General features: G+C 32.3%; 1 long non-coding RNA gene across 2 annotated transcripts in view; it reads right to left on the bottom strand.

Moving 5' to 3' along the window:
- Positions 1-16,752, bottom strand: part of LOC111685973 — a 42,904-nt gene extending 26,152 nt beyond the window's left edge. For both annotated transcript variants that reach the window (XR_006940763.1, XR_006940764.1), the window contains exons 1-2: positions 16,566-16,752; positions 14,324-14,570 (exon numbers count right to left, since the gene is read on the bottom strand). This is a non-coding gene — a long non-coding RNA (uncharacterized LOC111685973). The remainder of the gene's footprint in view (positions 1-14,323; positions 14,571-16,565) is intronic.
- Positions 16,753-17,873: the final 1,121 nt, after the last annotated feature.

Genomic DNA, 17,873 nt, shown 5'->3' with positions numbered 1-17,873 from the left:
AGAGTAAGAGATTGATTATATATGTAGATCCAATTTGGTATATATGTCTACTTTAATTGCCTTTTCGAGGGAAAGCAATCTTGTATGTCGATAAGCACAAGATCTAAGAAAAGATCAAAGCAAATATCACTGGTCCATAGATCTGGCCTATAGATCAGACTATACTCTGACCTATAGATCAGTCTATAGTATAGACTATAGATCAGTCTGGACTATACATCAGTCTATAGTCTGGACTATACATCAGTCTATAGTCTGGACTATACATCAGTCTATAGTCTGGACTATACATCAGTCTATAGTCTGGACTATAGATCAGTCTATAGTCTGGACTATAGATCAGTCTATAGTCTGAACTATAGATCAGTCTATAGTCTGGACTATAGATCAGTCTATAGTCTAGACTATAGATCAGTCTATAGTCTGGACTATAGATCAGTCTATAGTCTGGACTATAGATCATTCTATAGTCTGGACTATAGATCAGTCTATAGTCTGGACCATAGATCAGTCTATAGTCTGGACTATAGATCATTCTATAGTCTGGACTATAGATCATTCTATAGTCTGGACTGTAGATCATTCCATAGTCTGGACTATAGATCATTCTATAGTCTGGACTATAGATCAGTCTATAGTCTGGACTATAGATCAGTCTATAGTCTTTACTATAGATCAGTCTATAGTCTGGACTATAGATCACTCTATAGTCTAGACTATAGATAAGTCTATAGTCTGAACTATAGATCAGTCTATAGTTTGGACTATAGATCAGTCTATAGTCTGGACTATAGATCAGTCTATAGTCTGGATCTATAGTCCAGTATATAGATCAGTCGATAGTTTGGACTATAGATCAGTCTATAGTCTGGACTATAGATCAGTCTATGGTCTGGACTATAGATCAGTTTATAGTCTGGACTACAGATTAGTTTATAGTCTGGAATACAGATCCTTCTATAGTCTGGACTATGGATCAGTTTATAGTCTTAACTATTGATCAGTCTACAGTCTGGACTATAGATCAGTCTATAGTCTGGACTACAGATCGGTTTGAAGTCTAGGTTGGAGATTAACCTATAGTCTAGACTATAGATCAGTCTATAGACTAGACTATAGATCAGTCTTTAGACTAGATTGTAGATCAGTCTTTAGTCTACACTATAGATCAGTCTAAAGTGTAGACTATAAATCAGTCTATAGTTTAAACTATAGATCAGACTATAGAGCCGTCTATGGTCTGGACTATAGATCAGACTATAGACCCGTCTATGGTCTGGACTATAGATCCATCTATGATATGAAAAATAAACCAGTCTTGAATATAGACCAGTCGATAGTCTTAACTATAGACCAATCTATAGTCTTAAGTATAGACCAATCTATAGTCTTAACTATAGACCAATCTATAGTCTTAACTATAGACCAATCTATAGTCTTAACTATAGATTAATCTATAGTCTCGACTATAATGTTCATTGTCATCTTAAAACCATTAATCCAAAGAAATGTATAAAACCGAATGTTAAGCAAAAATTACCAAAACAAATTCGAGTAGCTCAACTTGCCCGTATTTATTTTAAGAAAATACACTGATTGTTAGACACAGTAGTAGTTAGTTAGTTCGAGTAGTAATAAACTAGATTTGTAGTTGTAGATTTCTATATGTTATAGCATTTATCTTGAAATAACTCGTGTATTGGGGATGATGATGGTTCGTTGGTTGGATGGTTGGTTGGCTAAATAGTTTGGTTTGATTGATTGGGCTTTAGGTATGAGAAATTCGATGTTTTTTATTTATATTTAACAACAGTAAGAAATGAATAAAATAAATAGAATTGTTTGATATTTTTTCGTCTCTCTTTATAATGTTTTTGAGACGATATTGTACCTATTGTTGTTTTATTGTATTTTGTGTGAATATAAGTTAAAAACAAAAATTTTTGTTGCCAATGTTGATTGTTCTACTTTGTTATCTGTTTATAAACTTCTTTTGGGGTCTTAATTTATATTAAGATTTTTTCTGTTTTTATTTTCAATATTTAAATAAGAAATTGTTTATCTTTATGTTTGATCTAAGTTTTTATGATATACTACACGTTTTGTCTGTTCTTTTATTCTCTCTCTCTCTCTCTCTCTTTTTTTTTAATCTATATATTTTTGGTATTTACGAGCCAAGACTCATTTGCTCATTATAACCAACAAACAACCAAAATAAAAGCAAAAGTTCGAAGGAATAGAAACACACACATACAGTTTTAATAGAAGTTTGTGTCGGAATATTTCTACGAGTTCCAAATCTCACATGTGTGGAAAATGTGTAACAAATTAATTCTTGTTTTTTATATTATTTATTTATTATATTTCTTTATGGGAATTTAGTTTTTTATTTGGGGTTTTGTTTAATTAATATTAACAACCCACTGTTAAGCATATTTAACGTCAAAAAAACAAGATACAGACATAAAAAAAAGAGTTAAGTACGAATGAAAAGAGTTTAATTTTTAAGTGAATATTTGAAATGGAACTATAGATCAATCTATAGTCTGGACTATAATTAGTCTATAGTCTGGACAATATATCAGTCTAAGGTCTGAACTATAGACCAGTCTAAAGTCTGAACTATAGTTTAGTCTATAGTCTGAACTATAGTTTAGTCTATAGTCTGGACTATAGTTTAGTTTATAGTCTGGACTATAGTTTAGTCTATAGTCTGGACTATAGATCTATAGTCTGGACTATAATCAGTCTATAGTCTGGACAATATATCAGTCTAAGGTCTGAACTAGAGACCAGTCTAAAGTCTGAACTATAGTTTAGTCTATAGTCTGAACTATAGTTTAGTCTATAGTCTGGACTATAGTTTAGTTTATAGTCTGAACTATAGTTTAGTCTATAGTCTGGGCTATAGATCAGTCTATAGTCTGGACTATAATTTAGTCTTTAGTCTGCACTATAGTTTAGTCTATAGTCTGGACTATAGTTTAGTCTATAGTCTGGACTATAGATCAGTCTATAGTCCGGACTATAGATCAGTCTATAGTCTGGACTACAGACCAGTCTATAGTCTGGACTATAGATCAGTCTATAGTCTGGACTATAGATCAGTCTATAGTCTGGACTTTAGATCAGTCTATAGTATGGACTACAGATCAGTCTATAGTCTAAACTATAGATCAGTCTATAGTCTGGACTATAGATCAGTCTATAGTCTGGACTATAGATCAGTCTATAGTGTGGACAATAGGTAAGTCCATAGTCTGAACTATAATAAGTCTATAGTCTGGACTATATTCTGTATTATAGTCTGGACTATAGTCTGTACTATAGCCTGGACTATAATCAGTACTCTAGTCTGTACTATATATCACTCAATTGTCGGGACTATAGATCATTCTATAGTCGGGACTGTAGATTAATCTATAGTCTGTACTATAGATCAGTCTAGACTATAGATCACTCTATAGTTTGTGCTATAGACTAGACTTTAGTTCAGTCTGTAGTCTGGACTATAGATCAGTCTATAGTCTGGTTTATATATCAATCTATTTTCTGAACTATAGATCAGTCTATAGTCTGGTTTATATATCAATCTATTTTCTGAACTATAGATCAGTCTGTATTCTAGACTATAGATTAAGATATAGTTTGGACTAATGATCAGTCTATGGTTTGGACTATAGATCCGTCATTATATCGGGTTTATAGATCAGTCTAGATACGTCATTATATCATTCTATAGTCTGGTTAACAGATCGGTCTAGATAAGTATATAGATAAGACTATATATCCGTCTAAATAACAGTCTATAGTCGTTTTTATAGATCAGTCTTAAGTCTGATTTATAGATTAATCTATCGTGTGGACTATAGTTCAGTCTGTAGTTTGGACTATAGATCCCTCTTTAGATCAGTCTATAGTCTCGTTTATAAATCAGTTTATAGTATATACTATAAACCATTCTATTGTATGGACTATGTACCAGTCTAAAGCCTGTCGTCTTGACATGGTATCGACATGGTTATAGAGCTAACCATAAACTGCTGCATAGTTTTTAGTTAGCAAATTAACCTTGAACTATAAACTATACCTTTGGGATTGTTAAAACACCGATATTCTTTACTCACTGCCAGGCCACATAATGTAATTATATCTTTATACACACAAGTTCACACTATAATCGCCATAAGTTATCTGTTAGAGACATATACATTCATAACAAATTTTATATTGAGCAAATTTTCTGCAATTTTCTACAAATTTTTTATTAAGTTTATCATAAACTTGCAGATTATATGTATATATGTATGTGCGTACGCGCCATTTGCAAACCTACTAAAGTCACAATTTATTGTACTATAAGTACTTTTTGCTTTTAGTCTCTAAAGGTTTTAATATTTATATAGTACGACATATGTATAATATACAAATAGTAGAAACTTACTTATATATAAAAAAACATATATAAGCTCCCACACCATCTTTATACATAAATATTTATATATAAACGCGTATGAACATGTGTACATATGTATGTATATACATTTTAGTATGTGATACTAAATATTATCAATATTTTATCGCTTTTTTTATCATTTACGGCAAATGGTGTGTCTGAAACCCAATACTTGTTCATATAGTACAAGCATTAAAGGCACAGAGAATGAAAAAGAAAAAAACTCAGCCTAGTCACGATACAATGAACAAACGCAATTGAATTGATAACAAGTGTTTAATTATAAAATGTTTCTCTATAAAAAGACATAAAGTATGAACAAAAAAATTACAAGGCTGTATTGTTTATGGCAGATCAAAGTCAGAGATTAGGTACAAAAGAAAAATAATTTTCGATTAAAAATCAATAAATATAGTGAATATTTGCAATAGGTATCTTATAGGCTAGATACTTGTAATGTTGTAAATGTTTTTTTTTTTTTAAAATGGGTCGTTTGCAAAAACAAATTTATTTAAATTTTGCTTATTCAATCAATTATTTGTTTCAACTGATCATTACTTTATTTGTAAGAATTGAAAAAATTCTATTTTGACAAGATCACCAAGTGATCACTATAACGTAGTCATTAGTGATCTCCTTAACTATTCCACTTTACATGTTGTTAATTGTCCCATAATTTTTCTTGCAATAGTTTCGGGAGGTATAAAAACAGTTGCCTTAGTTATTTCCCAAAAGGCTTTGAGATCATTCCAAGATCAAGAATTCAATAGAAATCGAATTTAAAATGATCACCAAAAGATCACTTTATTGTAAAAAACGTTTTAAAATGTTCTTATGTGCTTCACCTGTGGTCAGTCCACAAAAGATTTTTACTTAAAAACAGTTGGCCTGTTTATTTTTCAAAAGGACGAGAAACTATTCTAAAACAAATAAGAAATTATAGTCGGGCGAGGCCGACCATAAAATACCCTACACCTTTTACAGAAATAAAATCTGCTTAAGTTCATAATAAAACAATTAAGTTGAATTGTACCTTGTCTCAGAAATACTTAAGCCGTTTATTGTGGAATAAAACTGTGGACATTTAAGTCAAATTTTGAAGGGAGCCCTATAATTATAGAGTTCATAAGAGTCATCAGGGCTAGTATAGAACTTGGCTTAAAAGCCTTATTTGGCAGGCTCAGTTGTATGGGGGCTAGGTGAAATAATGGACCGATATTAACCATTTTCAATAGGCTTCGTCTACGGTATCATAAAAGATCATGTGCGAAATTTCACTGAATTATATCCAAAATTTCGACCTGTAGTTTGATTACATTCGGAGGTTCAGTTGTATGGGGGCTAGGTAAAATAATGGACCGATATTAACCATTTTCAATAGGCTTCGTCTACGGTACCATAGAAGATCATGTGCCAAATGTTACTGAATTATCTTAAAAATTGAGACCTGCAGTTTGATAAGAAGCCCTATTCGGGGGTTCAGTTGTATGGGGGCTAGGTGAAGTAATTGACCGATCTTAACCATTTTCAATAGACTTCGTTTTAATTACAATATCGCCGTCCGGGACAATAGACCATCATGTATCAAATTTCATTGAATTATCTTCAAAATTGCGACCTGACGGACTATAGGACCAATATCAAACATCAGCACAAACCCAATATATCCTCCCCACTATATGTGGTGTAGGGTATAATATATATCTTTAAAATCATAACTTGGTAAAGATATAACGTCAATGTGGAATTTAACTATGATCCACATTCAATGAGATATTTGAATTCTAAACTGTTAAGCCTCTTGTTATGTGCTTTATCCAAAACCCATCATGATTACAGTTTTATCAGGTCATTTGATTGCAGTAGGTTCGACCCTTCTTGATCGCTAGCATTTGAAACCATATCAAGAAAACAAAAAACTAAAATAAATAAATGATCATCAGATCATTTCACTCACTTTGTTTTATCATTCTGATCGTAGCAACTCGAGCCATATCAACAAAAGAAAAAAACAATATATAAAAAACAATATTTCATGATAGCAGTTTGATCAGACCATTTGATCTCAGTTTGTTACAGTTTGATCAGATCATTTGATCGCAGTTTGTTTTACAATTCTGATCGCTAGCATCTCGAGCCATATCAACAAAACAAAAAACTCAAATAAATATTGATCATATTAAACCTAATGATCGCAGTGTGATCAGACCAATTGATCTCAGTTTGTTACAGTTTGATCAGATCATTTGATCTCAGTTTGTTTGACTACTCTTGATCGCTAGCATCTCGAGCCATATCAACAAAACAAAAAAAAACTCAAAAAATATTGATTATATTAAACTTAATGATCGCAGTTTGATAAGACCATTTGATCTCAGTTTGTTCGATCATTCTATTGATCGCTAGCATCTCGAGCCATATCAACAGCTGTTATAGTAAAAATTTGTGGATTTCAACTGGGAAAACTGATCTTTTTATAAGTTTTAACTTTACATTCCTTTACAACCACCACTGCAATTAACTGTCACACTTTAGAAAGTGCACAATGAAGGTTCAATACAACCCAAAAAGCCATAATATATATAAATTTCACAAGAAAATGTAAAAAACAACAACAACAAAATGTGCAATGAATATAGTATTTGTTATATTGTCCACCATATGAGTACTATGTCGTCGTACATACATACATACACTTTGGTTCATGAACGACTAACACACTCAATGACTCGTTAAAAGTCCCTCAAGATCAATTTTTCATATTTTTACTATATAATAATACTTCTACTTGTAGTCGTAATAGTATTATATATGTATGTAATAACAATAATGAAAACACTTAAGTTTTATAACAATAAAATATGTGTGAGTATTACAACAATAAATAACGCTTAACTTGTGCAATAAACTGTGTAATATTAAATTTAAAAAAAATATATTAAAATAAAGCACTAAAAGGGCAACATTTTAAGCAAAAAGTCAAAAGAAAAGAATATGGTCCATTGTGTAACATATGAATAAATGCTGCTGCATAGGGTCTAATATGTATGTTTTTTTATATACCCCGTTTGGATTTAAAAGTTCAAAAGGTTAACAAACGCATTTGTTGGTTTTTTTATTATGCTTTTTCTTTATAGGAATTAAGTCAATATTTGGCAACAGTTTTGTTATTGAATGAAGAAATCTTTATAGGAAAACAATTTCATTTATAAATCATTGGCATTTGAGTCTTTAAAATGATATAAACACATATATGGACCACAAATGTGGTTAAGAAATAGCCGCCGTTCATGCTCGATATTTTGGGGGGGCACATTATTGTTTTTATACCCCACACCACTTTAGTTTGAAGGGTGTATAGGATTTGTGTGCTAATGTTTATAGCGCACAATAATATTGGCCCTATATCCGATTTAGCTATGTCCGTCTGTCTGTCTGTCCATCTGTCTGTCTGTCAGTCCTTGTAAAACTTGTAATCAAACTACAGTTCGCAATTTTGAAGATAATTCAATGAAATTTGGTACATAATCGTCTATTATCCCAAGGACGATAATTGGTTAAGATCGGTTCATTATTTCACCTAGCCCCCATACAACTAAACCTGGGGGTTCATTGTAAACAAACTACAGATCGCAATTTTAAAGATAATTTAATGAAATTTGATACATGATCTTCTATAGTACCGTAGACGAAGCCTATTGCAAATGGTTAATATCGGTCCATTATTCCACCTAGCGCCCATACAACTGAACCCGCGGAATAGGGCTTTCAATGTTTAATATACGCGTATGTCGACAAAAAGCTGCAAAACCAAGTTCTACACTAGCTTTAATGACCCTCATGAACTCTATAATTATAGGGCCTCATTTGACCTTAGTCCCTATAAAAAGCCCCGTTCAAAATTTGACTTAAATGCAAGGAACAAGGCAAGGTACAATTCAACTTAAATGTTTTATTATGAAAACTTAATCACATTTTAATTATTCTAACAGGTATAGGGTATTATATGGTCGACCTTGCCCGACTATAATTTTTTTACTTATTTTCATTTTTGCTTTTTCCTTATTTTTATATTTTGTATGGAAAATTTTCGGTTTTGGGGGAAAATTTAATTTAACAGAAAGCATGCAGGCATTAGTAAGACTAATATAAAGTTAAGAGCCTAATCGGTGCCTAGATAATAGGAGACCTTCATATTTTCAACAAAACACTAGTGCCCCTGACTACATGACCCCCTTGGCTTACATTTTAGCTTTAGAACTTGGAAAACGTAGGCACTCTCAATTTCCTTTAAATATCAGATGCATCGATGGTATCAGCCAAAGAAATGCATGTCAGCGATGACTAGGTCAAAACACTGATCTGAGGCGTTGATGTCTTGAGCCTGTATTAGCAAGACAAGGCAGTCTTTGTAGCCCATCTCTTATGATTCCATTTTTTTCTAGTTTTCTATAATTTTCCTTCCCTTAAGCTCAGAAAGGTCACAAAACTAACTAGATCTCGTAAATGGTTCAGAAATGACCAGGTTGTATATGATACAAAGAGTAATATAATCAGGTAACACGAAAACCAGTAGCTCTTGGATGGAATTTTGTCTTGACGCTTTTAAATTAAAGAGCTCGTTTTGGGGTGTACGTCATGGCTAAAGGTTAAACCCAAACTAGCAGATTCGAACATTAATTAAAAGGATGATAGGATCAACAAGTCATATCGGTAGTGGGTGATATGAAGGAGAACTATGGGCATGGAATGGGGGCTTAGTCATACAATGACAAATTTGCTTTATAGAAGTGTAATTGGCTTATGTTTTGTCTCTGGCAAAGTTGTTGGATATTCCGCCACTTTAGGATATAAGGCGGAGGTTACAGCCTCATAGCACTTAATCTTAGGCGAACGTCATTATGGGACGAGCAACATCGGGAACTTTGGAAACCCCAAGCGGAACATTAGAGCAAAAACCAATTGGAATCTATTGCTATACTGATGGCTCTAGATTGGGTACAAAGTGATACAAAGTGTTGGATATTCCGCCCATTAAAACATATTTGGGATATTAGGCGGAGGTTACAGCCGAACGGCAGTTTACTTTAGGCGAACGTCATTACGGGACGTGCCTCATCGGTAGAATGCTTTACTCAAGCGAAATATTAGATCAAAAATTAATTTTTATCTGTTGCTACACTGTTGGCTCTAGATTGGGGACAATGTGGTCCTGGGGTTTTATATTGAGGAGTCAGAACCGGGAATATACTACCGTTGACCTGATTATGACAAAAGCTTCCAGGCGGAAGTCCTGCCGATAACGTGGTTTATGAATTGGATTGGGATAAATATGGCGCTTACAGCTCTTAATATATTTACGGACAGCGTGAGTTCAATTACGGCAGTAACAGGTGATGGATTTAAAATTAGGACCATATTGAATTGTAGGAGAGCTTTGACTAAGTACTTTCCCGGGGGTAAATTTTACATCATATGGGTACTTCGCCACTCGGAGATAGTCATAGCTTTAAAGGGATGTTAGATCGAGACAGTTAACCTGACTAACGCGAAACAATTCGATGCAACAAATGCTGAATTAAAAAAATTAGAATAATGAAACGGATAGAACCACAAAGATCTTATGAGGGGTCTCTGATGAGAACAAGACGAAAAATCTCCTCAAAATGAGCAAGTCTGAAATACGTATGATGGTACGTATTATGAGTGATGCAGACAAATGTAGATCTTACGTAGAGGAAACATTGAAACTCTGGAATACTTTCATTATCACTGTCAGGCATTCATTAAAGTATGTATCTTGAAAGTGATGTTATTCCGCAAATAGTATTCTTGACTAACACTGATTGAAAGATTCGTAGGAATTACGTCCCGATTTTCTGAACTTTAATAAAATAATACATTCAGTAAACAATGGCCAGAGATTAGACAATTTGAAAGAACCAGATAATAAGATAACTTCTCCATTAAGATTTTGAATTTAAGTTCGTTTAATCCCAACAATACGATTATAGATCACTTCTGAGAATATTATAAAAAAGTAGATGTTTAGGAGACGTTTGAATTATAGAGATGGTAGTGCCCATCGAATCCGCATTAATGAAATTCAAGTAGTTATATACCGTTGCAACTCTGATCTCTGAAGAAAAGATATGACGGCATCTTAATGATTACTTTGTTATCTGAAAGAAGTTAAAAAAGTTTTCATAATTTGATATAAAGCTGCTATAAGACTAGCGAGTTGAGTAGAATGATCAGTTGGAACAGAAGCCAATTATAAAGGAAACTTTAAATTCGTTTATTGGAACATTCTCTGAAGATTGACTACTTAAGAGAAGGTCCTTGATTGAACTTCAAGTCTTGGATGGTTAGCATGATCATGAACACTCCCAAATAAAACTTTTTTAATTTCCTCTTAGATAAAAGATTTCTTAAAAAATTCGTGTTTTCTTTTTATGCTTTTCGGTGAAAAGGTATAAAAGGAAACTTTTTATCCTTTTCATATTTTTTTTCTTTTCTTGCTGTGTCTAATATGCGTAAATTGTAAAAGGACGAAAGCAACAAACATATTGAGTTGTAATCTTTATAAAAATTTAGGTTAAAATAAATGCGGAAATAAGTACAAACATTTTGGGCCATATACTTAAAAACTCGTAAACATGATTTTAAAAAGCAGTTGTAAAAGTTAAAGAAAAAAAACATTTAAATTTTAGAACAGAAACACAACAATTTTAGGAGGTGGGTTAACCATTAGCAGAAAAATGGTACATGATACATTTCGTAACCCAACAACAGCTATAACAACTGTATCAACAACAATGAAAAGGGAATCATTATTTCACATACATTGTTACATACATACGTATATACGTATATACTCGTATACATAATTCAATGACCTGAATTTTTCAAATCGTATATTTCGTTCTGTGTGTACTTTTCCAGTTTTTTTTTCATTTTTTGCTGTTTTATGTGCATAGAATTGTAAAAATGAAATAGAATAAAACTAGTGATAAGACAACAAACAATCATCGTGTTTATATATGGAATAGTGGAAATATATAAAAACAAGTAAAGAATTATAGTCGGGTGAGGCCGATCATATAATACTCTACACTTGTTACAAAAAGTAAAATGTGAATAAGTTTTCATAATAAAACATTTAAGTTGTATTGTACCTTACGTCAGATATATCTAAGCCATTTATTGTTGAACAAAACTATGGACATTTAAGTAAAATTTTGAAGGTGACTTCCTATAGGGACTAAGGTCAAATGATGTCCTACAATTATATAGTTCATGAAGGTCATCAGGGCTAGTATAGAACTTGGCCTTCTGTCGAGATACGAGTACAGTAACATAATCATGAACTTAAAAGCGCTATTCAGGGGTTCAGTTGTATGGGGACTAGGTGAAATAATGGACCGATCTTAACCATTTTCAATAGCCTTAGAAGATCATGTAGCAAATTTCTTTGAATTATCTTCAAAATTGCGATCTGTAGTTTGATTACAAGTTTTACATGGACAGACGGACAGACATTGCTAAATCGACTCAGAAAATGATTCTAAGCCGATTGGTATACTTTAAGGTGGATATAGGACCAATATTATTGTGCGTTACAAACATCATCACAAACCTAATATGCCCTTCCCACTGTAGGGTATAAAAACTAAAGTGTAAAGGAAAAGAAATTTAAGTTTTTTTCGGAATAAAATTTATTTAACCGCTTTTTGAAGATTATATAAAAAAAAAGTAAAAATGTTTTCGACTAAATAGTTTTAATCAGTTATAAATGGCAAATTTTTAAAGAAATCTTCACCATGAAATCTCTTTAACAGATTTAGAACATCTTGCGACTATTTGGAAATTTAAGAAATGAAGAATGTAAACATTATGGTTATAACTCCACCAAGCATCCCACAAGGACAAAATTCAATCTTTCAAGATTGTTGTTGTGAAAAAAAGACCTCATGGACCTCGAGTGTATTTCGGTCAATTAGCTACCGTCTCTGCTCTTAGTGCAGCACATTTTGAACGTTAATTTTAGGCCACTTTTTCAAACAAAGCTGGCATTATGTCGCCAAGACGTTAACCAGTGCTTTCACAGTAAATAATCGGGAAGTTTTTAAAACGCATGACCTTGACATATCCATATCTAGAAGTATTTGCCTTACTGACGACACCCCAGCGCCCTATTGTGCTTCTTACACGCTGGTGGAAATTTTTATTCATGTTTCTGTCGGTCCATGTACAGACAGTACTTGGGCTATCTAATCCCTGATTATTTACAGATCTGTTACTCAACTTCCGAGATGTAGAAACATAGTTTTCTTTTACAACCATTCATAAGGGATGGCCACTGTTGAGTCGACGACATTGAGACTTATTCGGTAGACTGAAACACAAATCCATTAAATCAAGCCGTGGACTAGTTCCTACTCAGAGAGAACACACAGTAGTAAATCCGATACGAACAGTGTAAACCCTGAAACAAATTGGTTTACACTCAATGGTATCACTTGTAAAAGATATCTTTTAATCGTCACCATTTATCCCATCACACTTCTAATTTACTCGGCACACTCATAGAGAACAACATTTGACACACACACTCCTAGATACACTAAACGTATAAGTAAGATACCGTTTCATATAAACTTAACACCAACTCGTTTCAAATGTTTAGCACAGCAGTAACTCTTCTGGGTGGAGTTATCTGTTGTCTCGGCAAAAGCATTGTTCTCGAACTATATACCCTGCATCAGTCTTTTAACTGACATTAACTTTTCCCAAATTTGGGTTTAAGCCACAGCCACCATGTGCCACCCGAAGGTACAAGACAAAGTCCGAACCTCCGCTCTACGGACTACCGGTTTTCTTGGTGCAAGAATATATGATATTATGCATCGACTTCATCTCAAATCATTCCAGGATGCATTTTAGCATCATGAGTTTCCCAAGATTGCAATAACACCAAGATGAGTGTTCCACCGGGGGAGATCTTGGAAACCAATTGAGATGTTCATATTTTGGATAAGACAAAGTCAAAATCTCTAACCTACAGGCTAACGGTTTCCGTGGTACCAGAATATGTGGTGCTCTGGTTCAACCCAATGTCAAATCATTCTATGGAAGGTTCGAGAATGTATTTGAACATCATGCGTTTATCTCTATTTCCCAAGATTGCAATAACAGCAAAATGAGGATCCTTCATAAAGGTAACATGCCCCCGGAGGTAGATCGTTAAGGCCAATTGAAATGAGCATTTCTCGAAAACAACTTATCAAATCTTTATTTCAATAAATCAATGGTTGTGGTCGCCCTATGGTATGAAGTGTCGTTCTTTTAAAACAACATTTTACTGGATCAATGTTATCCATATTTTCAAACCAAAAACTATTAAACATGGTACGATAACGATCTCTGCTAATCGATGTGAGAGCTTAAGGTTTAGGTTATTACAGAGACACAAATTGCAAGACATTGATCCCGGATAGAGAATCTTGGTGAAGTACCATATTAGAGCTAACACCTATGGGAATCTATTTGAACTGCGAGGTAGACGAGTCGCTGGAACGTTAATGTTATACTCTGTATTTTGTCTGACCTACAGTCTTCTATCTATTATGTACTACTGAAAGCTAATCAGACCTAATCAGGTTTAGTGTTACAGCAGAACAAAATATCCAAAATTAACAACAAAAATCCAAATTTGGCATAAAATCCAAAAATCGCTTTATTAAGTTAAAAACTCAATAATTTTCAACCATTCTTTCCTATTTCGTAACCCTTAACACAAATAAAAGTATTAGAAAAACACTTAAAATTAAATAATAATAATAGAAAATAATTTATTAAACTTACCATTTGAAAACAACAAATTAATTACTCGTTCACTGGAAATGCACCTGATGACAATTGAAGACAAATTTCCTTTATATATTTATTTTATTATTATTTTTACTACTCTCTTTTCTGGTTTTCAATTCGAGAGAGCGAAAAAGTGATTTGAGAATTTTATATTGTGTTTAAGTGAGAGAAAATACTACCAAGAGGGGGTGTTGTTTTTCTTTACGTTGTAGTACTATTTTGATTATTTTTGTTTGTTTTTCTAAACACACAAAAAAAACACAATTTGTTAACATGAATGAAAATGCATATGGGTGTATATGTATGAGTGTTAACTTGTTATTGCTATTTTGTTAATTAATTGTTGTTGTTTTTATAGTTGTACACGTTTTATTCAACCGTTAGACGTTGTTTAATGTTGTGTATCTCGAGGAAAACTAAAATGTCCTTGTATGACAACGACGACTGACTGACACAATAACTACAAAAATTAAACAGTAGCAACAATAACAGAAAAATAAATACACGAACGTAATATACGAATTGACACACGCACACACATAACCACACATAAACTTACATACAACAAGTCAGAGTGTTATATTCGGCTTTACCGAATCTTTAATTCCCTTCAGCATTAGCTGAACTAGAAATGAACTAGAACTGAACTAGAACTGAACTAGAACTGAACTAGAACTGAACTAGAACTGAACTAGAAGTGAATTAAAACTGAACTAGAACTGAACTAGAACTGAACTGAACTAGAACTTAACTAGAACTGAACTAGAACTGAACTAAAACTGAACTAGAACTGAACTAGAACTGAACTTGAACTGAACTAGAACTGAACTAGAACTGAACTAGAACTGAACTAAAACTGAACTAGAACTGAACTAGAACTGAACTAGAACTGAACTAGAACTGAACTAGAACTGAACTAGAACTAGAACTGAACTAAAACTGAACTAGAACTGAACTAGAACTGAACTAGAACTGAACTAGAACTGAACTAGAACTACTTTAGAACTGAACTAGAACTGAACTAGAACTGAACTATAACTGAACTAGAACTGAACTAGAACTGCTTTAGAACTGAACTAGAACTGAACTAGAACTGAACTAGAACTGAACTAGAACTGAACTAGAACTGAACTAGAACTTAACAAGAACTGAACTTGAACTAAACTAGAACTGAACTAGAATTAAACTAGAACGATCTCGGATATTTTTATTTATTTATTTATAAATAAAAATTTACGATGAAGTTATAATTGGAAGTGGATCTTATATGGCAGATATGGACAATCATGGACCTTTCTAGGTTTAGAGAAAAAATTTTGTGCCGCTTATAAAAACCCTTCTCACGTAGATGAAGGATATAAAAAAGAAAGAAACTCAATAGATTTGACGTTGTAAGAGAACTTGACCAACAAGCAACAAAGTACAGAACTGCCAGCAGGGGTGCAAAGGAAATGCAAAAACAAAATAAACGAAGAATTAGGGTAGATTTTTTTACACATTGTTTGCTTTGTTTAATCATTTTGGTGTTTTTCCTATTTCCTTTTCGTTTAAAGAGAGCAAAACAAAACACTTGTTTCTTATTTAAAGGAATTTTATTCAAACTAAAGGAATTTTTCTTTAAATAGAGATAAATAAACACTTGTTTTGGGGGGAAAAACAGTTAGATTTTGAGAATTATATTTTTGTTGTAGTTATTAAGTTTAAAGAAAACAAATAGTTTTTTTATTTTAATTTAAAGGAAACAAATTAATTTTTAATAATTTCTGTTAATTTTTGTCCTTAATAAAAATTTTTAATATTATTTTTTACATTTGACACACTTGACTTTCTTGTTGTTAAGGTTTTTGTTGTTGCTGCTGCTCATTTGTTTTTTTTTTATAGTTCTGTATTCTTCTTGTTCTATTAATCAAGGGTGTTGTAAAGAAATTTTTCACGTATACACAACAGCGGGTCTTTTCTTTAGCTCTTAAACTCTCGCACACACCAACATACACTTTTGCTTTACATACTCATACACTCATATACACTTGTATAAATTTAGAATATTATATATTTTTTTTCTCTTTTTTTTAATAATTCTTCTTCTTATTATTTTTCTTATTTGATTTTTGCACAGAAAAATTTTTAAGCCTTCGAAATTTTTTATGTTTTCCACATTTTTCATTAAAAAAACTTAAAATTTCTTTTCAAAATTACTTTTATTCACTAGAAAACTTTTTAAATTTTCTTAATTTACCTCGAAATTTTCAATTTTCTATATATTTTACATAGAATTTTTGCACTAAACTTTATAATATTTAACTTTTTCTCATTTTTTATAGGTGTTGTTTTTTTACCATCAGTGTTATACGCAGCGCTAAGTTTATATTTTAAAACACACCCGTTCACGACACTACTACAAAATGACTACTCACTAAAAGTAAGATTTACTTGCCAGTTAAGCTAATTTAGACAGTTGTGTGGTGTTGTGTGTGTTTAGCTATTTTCAACTGTCAAATGAAGGGTTAAGACAGAGTTGTTGTAAAAAGCGAGAAATGCAACTCTGTAATAGTTGTTTAAGAAAATTGCAAATAAATCCTATTAAAATATTTAAAAATTTCTTTAGGAAAAATAAAATATTTAATACTATAAATAAAACGTAGTTTTATATTTTTTTTTACTATTCAATGCTAGTTTTGAACAAAGTAAAAGATTTAATAATTTATTGACATGTAGATGTCGCTTTATGAGTAACAGTGTTGTATTTACTGTTTGTTTTATACATAATTTAATTAATTGGCAAAAGTGTTATATATGTCTATATGTTAGAAAACGGAAGTATATGTTTGAATTATAAAAAAAATTTAAAACTTTATCCGTGCATTTCAATTAAATGTTATTAATATTTTAAAAAAATTAACTAGCTATACCCAATGTGCAAAATACCGCGGTACCACCACAACATTTTCGAAACGTATTATACCCTACACCACTTTATTGGGAAGGGTATATTTTGTTTGTGTTGATGTTTGGTTCGTATTAAATTTATTTTTGTCGAATTTCAGCAGTCATTTCTTGAAAGGGACCTTATATGGATGTAGGGTCAATCATGGACCAATCCTCATTAAATTTTTTACATTAATTTTGACTCGTATGAAACTTACCTATGTCGAATTTCATCTATATACTAGTATTTTAAACCAGTAATGTCATTTTCTGAAGGGGACCTTATATGGGGGGTAGGGTCCTCATAAAATTGATTTTGGATCATAAGAAACTTACTTTTGTCATCGCTATATTCGTATTTTTAAACAAGTTATCACTGTTAAAGCTAATTTTCGAGGTGCCACTCGTATGGGGGCTAACCGAAAACGTGGACCGATATTGCCCACTTTCAATACCAAACAAACCTTACCTATAAAATATATATATGTGAAAGCCTCTATCTCTTTTCATTCGGACTCTATCGTGCTTTCAACAGACGGACTGACATGGCTAGATCGTCTTAGAATTTAATGAGGACCCAGAATATATATACTTTTGTGGATGTATGACCAATATTACG

Source organism: Lucilia cuprina, chromosome 4, assembly GCF_022045245.1.
Source record: "Lucilia cuprina isolate Lc7/37 chromosome 4, ASM2204524v1, whole genome shotgun sequence".
NCBI lineage: Eukaryota > Metazoa > Arthropoda > Insecta > Diptera > Calliphoridae > Lucilia > Lucilia cuprina.
The sequence above is the reverse complement of the archived record's forward strand: the minus strand, read 5'-3'. Positions and strand labels throughout refer to the sequence as shown.